The 8,776-nt window shown below is 37.7% G+C and overlaps 1 protein-coding gene and 1 pseudogene across 1 annotated transcript in view; one reads left to right on the top strand and one right to left on the bottom strand.

Annotated features, from left to right (window-relative positions):
- ATP8B4 (ATPase phospholipid transporting 8B4 (putative)) overlaps positions 1-8,776 on the top strand; it is a 240,815-nt gene that overhangs the window by 171,484 nt on the left and 60,555 nt on the right. The gene's annotated exons all lie outside the window — the stretch shown is intronic.
- LOC111723390 lies at positions 5,193-5,433 on the bottom strand (annotated as a pseudogene).

Below are 8,776 nucleotides of genomic sequence, written 5' to 3'. Positions count from 1 at the left end.
TTCCTAGCAAAGTATCTCAAGAATGGAAGAAAAAGTATCCAATGTACTCAGCCCTACTATGAAACCAATTTATAGTTTTCATATGAAAGGTATAACCCAATTATAGCCCAGGAATATGGGAAAAGGGGAGAGGGAAGGGAGGGCAAAGGGGAGGATAGGTGGATGAAGGGTAATCAGTGGGACCACATCTATGATGCATCTTACAAGGGTACATGTGAAATTTACTAAATTTACTAAATTTACTAGATACAAATATCTTAACACAATAACTAAGAAAATTCTGTGAGGGGTATGTTAACAAGTTTGATGAACATATTTCAAATTGTATATAAAACCAGCACATTGTACCCCATGATTATATTAATGTACACAGCTATGGTTTAATTAAAAAAAGAAAAAAAAATTCAGAGTGATTTTACTTTGGTGGTAAAGCATTGTGCTGATTGTTATGGAGGATGGGTCTGAGGATATCCTGAAGAGCTGGTTTGGTTATGGCAGATTTCTTCAACATGTATATGTCATTAAGGAATTTATCTTCTCCATCATAAATGAAGCTCAATTTAGCTGGATACAGGATCCTGGGCTGAAAGTTGTTTTGTTTTAGGAAATTGAAGTTCGATGACTATCCTTTTCTGGCTTGAGAAGTTTCAGCAGAAAGATCTGCAGTCATTCTAATATTGTTCCCCTTGTAGGTTATATTTTTCTTACGTCTGGCTGCTTGTAGGATTTTCTCCTTCATATTAATTTTGGCAAATTTAATTGCAATCTGTCTAGAAGATGCTTTATTTTGATTGAGTCATGCTGGTGTTTTGAAACTGTCTGCTACCTGAATTTCAGTATCTTTTGTCATGCTTGGGAAGTTCTCCTCAATTATCTCTTGGAGTAGTGTATCTGTGCCTTTCTGACCAACCTCTTCTCTGTCAGGTATTCCTTTGAGGTAAATATTTGCTCTTTTGGAGTGGTCCCACAATTCTCTCAGGGAATGATCCATTTTTGCTCTCTACTTCTCTTCCTCTTTGAGCATTTGGGAGTGTTCAAAAGCTTTGTCTTCAATGTCAGAGATCCTTTCTTCTGCCTGCTACATTTTGTTACTGAGGGATTCTACTGTATTTCTCAGACCTTTGAGGGCTGCAAGTTCTTGTCTCAATGTGTCAAAATCTTTGGTGATTTTTTCATTGAATTCATTGAATTCTTGAGACAACTTTTGAATTGCTCTAATTCCATGTAAAATTTCAATTGCGTCTTTACCTCCATGCTGTTAATCTTATTTGCAATCCAATTTCTGAATTTGATTTGTGACATCTCAGCCATTTGCTTATGAATGGGATCTTATGTTGTGTCTCCTTTGTCATTCCTTGGGGGAGTTCATCTACTCTGATTAGTCATGTTGCCAGAGTTTTCCTGCTGATTCTGCACCATGATTATTTTTTGCCATTTGGCTTGAGGAACTGGCAAGGTGAAATTGAACTGAGGGCTCTTGGAGTTGTAATTAACCAGCCCTTTATCAGAGAACTGGACTGGTAATTGCAGCTTTTCCCTTAGAGCTTTACAAGGGTCTCATTCAGAACTACTGCCTGAAAGTCTGGGCACCTGCTTGGTGTGGTGGGCTAGATGGCACTGACCAGTATTCAGCTAGTCTCTGTCCAATCCTAGTCAATCAGTGGCTTTGGGCTAAAATCTCAGCTATGGTGATATATAAGCAACTAAGACGTCCCCATCCCCCCACAGGCCACAACTGAAAGGGTAGAATCCCACGCCCCCACAACAAAACAATCAGGGTACAACATTTGTGGATCCCCAGGTGTTTGGTCCAGGTCAAGAGTTCTAAACCAATTGTCCCTGTCAATACAAATTCTGATCAGGTGGGAGAATTCAAAAGGTCTTTAGCGTCTAGGCAGCGGGAGTCCACTGGCAGCTCAATTTGACTCTTGTGGAAGGGGCTGTGGAGCTGCCACCATTGTCAGGGGTGTCACTACCCCTGTTGGGGTTGGTGCCTATGATCTGGGGTACTGTTGTGTGCAGGTCATAGGAGCTGGGCAAGGAAGCGGAGGGCGGAGCTACTGGCCCCTGGTCTTTGGCCACAGGAGCTGGCAGGAAGTCAGAGGGTGGAGTCACTGGCCTTAGGCCTCAGGGGTTGCAGGAGCCAGGCGTGAGTTGCCAGCTGTGGGTCACGGGTCTCAGGAACTGGGTGGGGAGCCAAAGGGTGGAGTCCCTGGCCTCAAGCCCAGGTTGCAGGAGCTAGGCATGTGCTGCATGTCACAGGAGCTGGGTGGGGATCCAGAGGGCAGAGTCTCTGGCCATGGGCTGCACAGGTTGTAGGAGCTAGGTGGGAGTCGTGGGTCACAGGGGCTGGGTGGGATTCACTGGCCATGGGCTGTGGGTCATAGGAGCTGGTCAGGAGTTGCCGGCCACAGTCCGTGGGTCTTAGGAGCCAGAGGGTGGAGTCTCCAGCCATGGGCCCCACGGGTCACATGAGGGTGGGAGTCCCTGGCCATGGGCTGCAGGTCATAGGAGCCAGGTGAGTGTTGCCACCTTGGCTGCCAGTCGCAGGAGCCTTGTGGAGAGCCAGTCTGCCCACCATGGGCTGCTAAACCAGGGAGCCAGTGGGCCGTGGTCCCCAGTTGTCGATTGTGTGGGACCTGAGCTATGCTCTTTCCAACATGTGTCAAGTCTCTCTCCCTTATGACTCCTTGCCTCTATTAAAGTTACGGTTTTGCAGCAACTGTCCCAGAGCTCATGAGGTGCCCTGCCTTAGTAAAACATCTTCCAAACACTCCCTAAGTCTATTTTCTTAAGTGTTCTGATCATGAAAGGATGCTAGTATTATCAAAAGTTTTTTCTGCATCAATTGAGAGAATCATATGGTCTTATTTTTTATTTTATTTATATCATGTATTATATTTATAGATTTACATATGTTGAACCAACCTTATAACCTTGGGATAAAACCAACTTGGTCATGGTGTATAATTTTTTGATGTGTTGTTGAATTTTGTTTGGTAGGATCTTATTGAATTTTTTGCATCGATATTTATTAATGATATTGGTATATAATTTTCTTTCTTTGTTGGGTCCTTTCCTGGTTTGTGGATCACGGTGATATTTGCTTCATAGAATTTGTTGGGAAGTATTCCTTCTTTTTCTATGTTTTGGAAAAGGTTATGTAATATAGGTACTAGTTGTTCCTTAAAGGTTTGGTAGAATTTGGATGTAAAGCCATCTGGTCCTGGACTTTTCTTTTTTGGAGGTCTTGTATAGTTGATGCTAATGTTCATCAGAGATATCAGCCTGTAGTTTTCTTTTCTTGTGGTGTCTTTGTCTGACTTTGCTGTCATAATAATACTGGCTTCATAAATGAGTTTGAAAGTATTCCCTTGTCTTCAATTTTTTTTGGTAGAGTTTCAATAGAATTGGCATTCATTCTGCCTTAAACGTGTGGTGGAATATGCTGTGAAATCACCTGGTCATGTGTTTTTCCTGAAAGGTTTTAGATTACTGATTCAATCTCCATACTAGCTATGAGTCATTTAGACTTTCTACTTTTTCATGACTTAGTTTTTAGTAAGTTGTACGTTTCTAGGAATTTATCCATTTTGTACTGCTTGTTGGTGTATAATTTCTTATAGTAGTCTTTTATGACCCTTTTAAACTCTGTGTCTTTGGTGGTAATGCTTCTTCTTTCCTTTCTGATTTTATTTGTTTGAACTTTCTCTTATTTTTCTTAGTCTAGTTAAGGGTTTGTCAATTTTGCTTATCTTTTTAAAACACTCTCTTAATTTCATGGTTTTTTTCCTATTATTTTTCTATTTAATTTTTTTCTCCTCTAATCTTTGTAATTTCTTTCTGGAACTTTGGACTTCGTTTGTTCTTTTTTCTCTAGTTCCTTGAAAATTAAGTTGTTTATTGAGATCTTTCTTTCAAACATATGCAATTTATGGCTATGAATTTCCCTCTTAATACTGTTTTAGCCATTTCTCATGATGTTTTGTATGTTGTATTTTCATTTGTGTCATATTATTTTTTAATTTTCTTTTTAACTATTCAACAAATGATAGTTCAAAAGTGTTTAATTTCTACATCTTTGTGAAGCTTCCACGTTTACTTATGCTATTGATTTTTACTTTCATTTTATTGTGTTCAGAAAAGATACTTGGTGCAATGTCAATCTTTTTAAATTTGTTGAAATTTATGTTGTGACCAAATCGAACATGTGATTGATTCTTGAGAAACGTCTGTGTGCACTTGAGATAAATGTCCATTTTGCTGTTGTTGAGTGGAATGTTCTGTGTATGCTTGCTTGGTCCATGTAGTCTACAGAATTGTTTGAATGCTCTGTTTCCTTATTAATATGGATGGTCTATCAGGTATTGAAAGTGAAATCTTAACATAACTGAGAATTATTATAATGCTGTCCAATTTGCCCTTTAGTTCTGTCAATATTTGCTTCAGATCTGATGTTAGACGCATATTTATTTATAATTGTTACATCTTCCTGATAGATCAACCCTTTTAGGTAATGTCCTTTATTATCTTGTGTAGTAGTTTTTAATTTAAAGTTTATTTTCTCTCATAGAAATAAGGCCCCCCCACTCTCTTTTGTTTACCATTTGCATGGAATATCTTTTTTCTATCCTTTCATTTTCAGCCTAAATATATCCTTAAATCTCAAGTGAGTTTCTTACAGGCAGTATATAGTTGGGTCATTTTTTTCTATCCAATAAGTCACTGAATATCTATTTCTTTTAATTACAGAAACTTCCTCTTTAATCAAAGGTCTTTAACATGGAACAGATTTCTCGAATAAAATGGAAATTTCCCATACATTGAAACAAATCCACAAGTCACCACACATAAAACACCCAGCAGGAATAAACAAAACAGCATGTTTACACAAGCCTTGTAACAGGCATGGTCTTATTTTCAGATGCTTTTCCATCTACTAAGTGTATTCTGGATACAGAGAACACTGTGGCTTCTGAGGTCACACTTAGTTGAGGCTGTGGTCCACACCTGACTGGGCTGTGGTGGTTGACTCTACTCAGTGAGTAAAACAGTAACCAGCATATTCATATAATGTGTCCTTTAAATATCAAAGTGAGAAACAAGAAGGCAACATAATAATGTTATTGGAAATATATCAGAAAGCAAGAATAGCTATTTAAAGCTTCAGACTGAAAAGTGGCTCTCCAGCTTCATTCCTTTAGCTTCTTGGGCAGTGGACCCTGGAATCGAAAGATGTGATGTTCTGGTTCATGCATCATATAATAGACCCATACCTGACTCTGCTGAATGCCATGATTTCCTCATTTAGATTCAGACATCCAAATGGGTTTTAGGGACCAGCTTGTCTATGTCCTTCAGCAACACGACATGCCAGTACTTGAACTCCTTATCATTGTATTTGTCCAATTAGCAAATTTGTTTGTGTGACATCATCACTCTACCTGTAATCCTCTGGCCCTGCACCACCAACCCCCAAACTCTGCAGATCTTTTAAGTGGTAAATTCAATCCAGTTACATTTAAAGCAATTATCAGTAGGACAGTATTTACTATTGCCATTTTATTAGTTGTTTTCTGTTAGTGTTATAGTTCTTTTGTCTGTCTTTTCCTCTCTTGTGTTCCTTTGTGTTTAGTTGATTCTTTTTGGAATGATATGCTTTGATTTCTTTCTGTTTTCCTTTTGTGTAAGTTCTATAGGCATTTTTTCTTGTTACCTTGGGGATTACCTGTCTTATAACAGTCTAATCTGAATTGATAACAACTTCAGTTTAATAATATGCAAAAATGCTACATTTTAACTTTGTCTACCTACTTTTTGTTATTGTCACAATTTACATGTGTTTGTACTATATATCTTTAAACTATTATAGTTATGCTTAATAGTTTTTCTTAAGTAATTTACCTACTGCCATTACAGTGGTACAGTATTCTGTATTAGTCCTTATGTTTACCTTTACAATGAGTTTCATATTTTCTTATACTAGCATGTTGCTGTTTTACAACCTCTCATTTCAACATGAAGGATTCCCTTTAGCATTTCTTGTAAAGCATGTTTAGTGGTAATAAACTTTTGTTTGTCTGAGAAAGTTTTTCTTTTTCATTTTTGATGGACAGGGTATGTTGAGTGCCTCTTTCAAAATATACTGCATTGTGTATTAATCAATGAATGGTTTGTATGTCCTGCAATTCTGGACAATATGTGTGTTCAGTACTGAAATTACTATTAAAATAATATCTTTTAATTATTTTTTGTCTTTTCACAAAAATTAAATGACTTATATTTTGTGTTTTTCAAGTATCTGAATGGACAGATTTAAAAAAAAGTCAAACCATAAGATGAGAGTAGAGATTTTTATCTACCTTATTCATTTCTAAATCCCTGTTACCTAGAAAAATGTTTGGTATGTTATAGTCACACAGTGTATGTTTTCTGAATGAATAAATATAAACATGGACTAAAAGTGCCTTCTTAAATTTTATGCACTATATCTGTCTCTGGACTTACCTAGCCTTGGCCTTGCTGAAAGTAACAGAAAGTCCATAGGCATAGTCAATTCTTCCCCCAATGAAGGGTCTTCAATATAGACATAGGGAAAATTTTCTGAGTAGAATAAATGATGGTGGTGTTTGTGTCCTAACAAAAAGTATTCTATATTCTGGTAGTTAGGGCTTGTAATCAAAAGGACCACTTCTCCTCTCATTCACTCTAAAGTGAAACATGGAAGTTAATTGAGTCCTGCCCACATAAAGGCTTCAGTCAATCTTAGTGTTAAAGACACACAGGCCATAGCAAGTCACCACACATTACGAAAACTTCTGTGATAAAATGTGAGAAATAAAAGCCAAGATGCATGAAACAATATGACCTGAGAACATTTAAAAAATGAAATAGAACTTACCAACAGCAATTACAAAATTCTAACATCAGCACACAGATTTGGGAAATGATGACATCCATAAATAAAATAAGAACAAGATGCTCTGGAAAGAACACAGGAAAAAAAAAGAAAAAGATCCTGTAAATTAAAAAATAAATACATATATAGGATGTCCATATAGTTGGTATGCAATTTAAAATTTAAATTTTATGGACACCAACTTTATGGGCACTCAGTATAACATAACAAAAATTCTACAGATGGGTTAGAAGATTAAGAGACTCTCCCAGAAAGTAGAATAAAAGGAAATAGTCAGAACACCAGAAAATAAAGATAAAATAAAGGGCCAACTGGCAGATCCAAAATCTTGCTAAGATGATTTCCAAGAAAAAAGTACAGAAAAAAATGAAGAGGATAAAATTATAACAGAAATATCATGAGATAATTTCCCTGAGTCTTCTAACCAAAAAAGCCCTCTGAGTCACTCAGACACAATAAATGTAATAAGACCAACACTTGACAGAACACTAAGGATAAAGAGAGGAGCTCAAAAATGTTAGAGGAAAGAAGTAGGCCACTTACCAAAGAATGAGAGTCAAGACTGGCATCAGATTTATCATCAGCAACATTGGATGCTCAAGGACAGTGGAGTGATCCTCTCAAATGGTTCTAAACCTAAAATTCTATATTGTGTCAAACCACAAGGCAAGTGTCAGGGCAGAATGCAGACATTTTCAATCAGAAAGGCTCAGAGCTTTTATCTCCTGTGATCTTTTCCTTATGAAGTCAATTGATATGCTCCAGTAAAACAAGGGAATCAATTAAGACAGGAGCTGATGTGGGAGGAGGAAATGGTGATGATAGCCCAGGAGAGTAATTAAGGTGAATCCCAGGATGCAGCTGAGTAGCAGACCTGACAAGCAATCAATCAGCCTTGAGTGGCCTAGACCACGAAGACTCTTGCTTCTTCTGTGAACTGTATTTCAAAGACAAACTTATGTACATACCATTTATTGCTTCTGACCTTTTGGAATCCTTAAACCATTGAAAAGGATTTAGCTTTGGATACAGAACAGAATGCAAGTATTTTAAACCTCTGCAATGAAATAGAAAAATGCTAATGATAGTTTGGAGGAGGAAACTAGGAGGAGAAGAGGAGATGAGCATTGGGTAGTAATATCATCTTACCAATTAGGGTATGTTTATAACTGATGAACTCAAAAGAAAACAAAACAAAACAGGCTTTAGGTTACTTAAAGTTACAGACATAGCCAGTAGGGAAATTAAAACTATGTATATATCTATGTTGTTAGAAGGGGAAAAGGAAAGTACAAAAGTAGAGTAAATGAATTAAACTCTTCATCGAACTGTGGAAGGCAGTTTGTAGGCAAGATCTAATAGTTAATACATTCAGAAATGGTGGTATAAGTGCATCATTTAAAGTTACAGAATTAACCATCTGATGTACCTTCTGAACAAATTGTGAGAATAGTTTTCTCTGAGCAGTGGGGTTGGAGCTGTGGTATGGGGTAGGTGTGAGGGGTCTATTGTTCTACTTGATAAGCCTTAGTGTACTAATTGATTTTATAACCACCTCCATGTATTGCTTTGACTGGAAATATCAAAATACTTTAAGGCTTGGCACCTGTAACTCAAGCGGCTAGAGTGCCAGCCACATACACCAGAGCTGGTGGGTTCGAATCCAGCCCAGGCCTGCCAAACAACAATGAGACCTACAACCAAAAAAAAAATAGCCAGGCATTGTGGTGGGCACCTGTAGTCCCAGCTACTTGGAAGGCTGAGGCAAGAGAATTGCTTAAGCACAGGAGTTGGAGGTTGCCGTGAGCTGTGATACACTCTACCCAGGGTGATAGCTTGAGGCTCTGTCTCAAAAAA

Source organism: Otolemur garnettii, unplaced genomic scaffold (assembly GCF_000181295.1).
Source record: "Otolemur garnettii isolate 467f Iridium unplaced genomic scaffold, OtoGar3 scaffold00011, whole genome shotgun sequence".
Lineage (NCBI taxonomy): Eukaryota > Metazoa > Chordata > Mammalia > Primates > Galagidae > Otolemur > Otolemur garnettii.
This window is presented reverse-complemented; position numbering and strand designations above follow the sequence as displayed.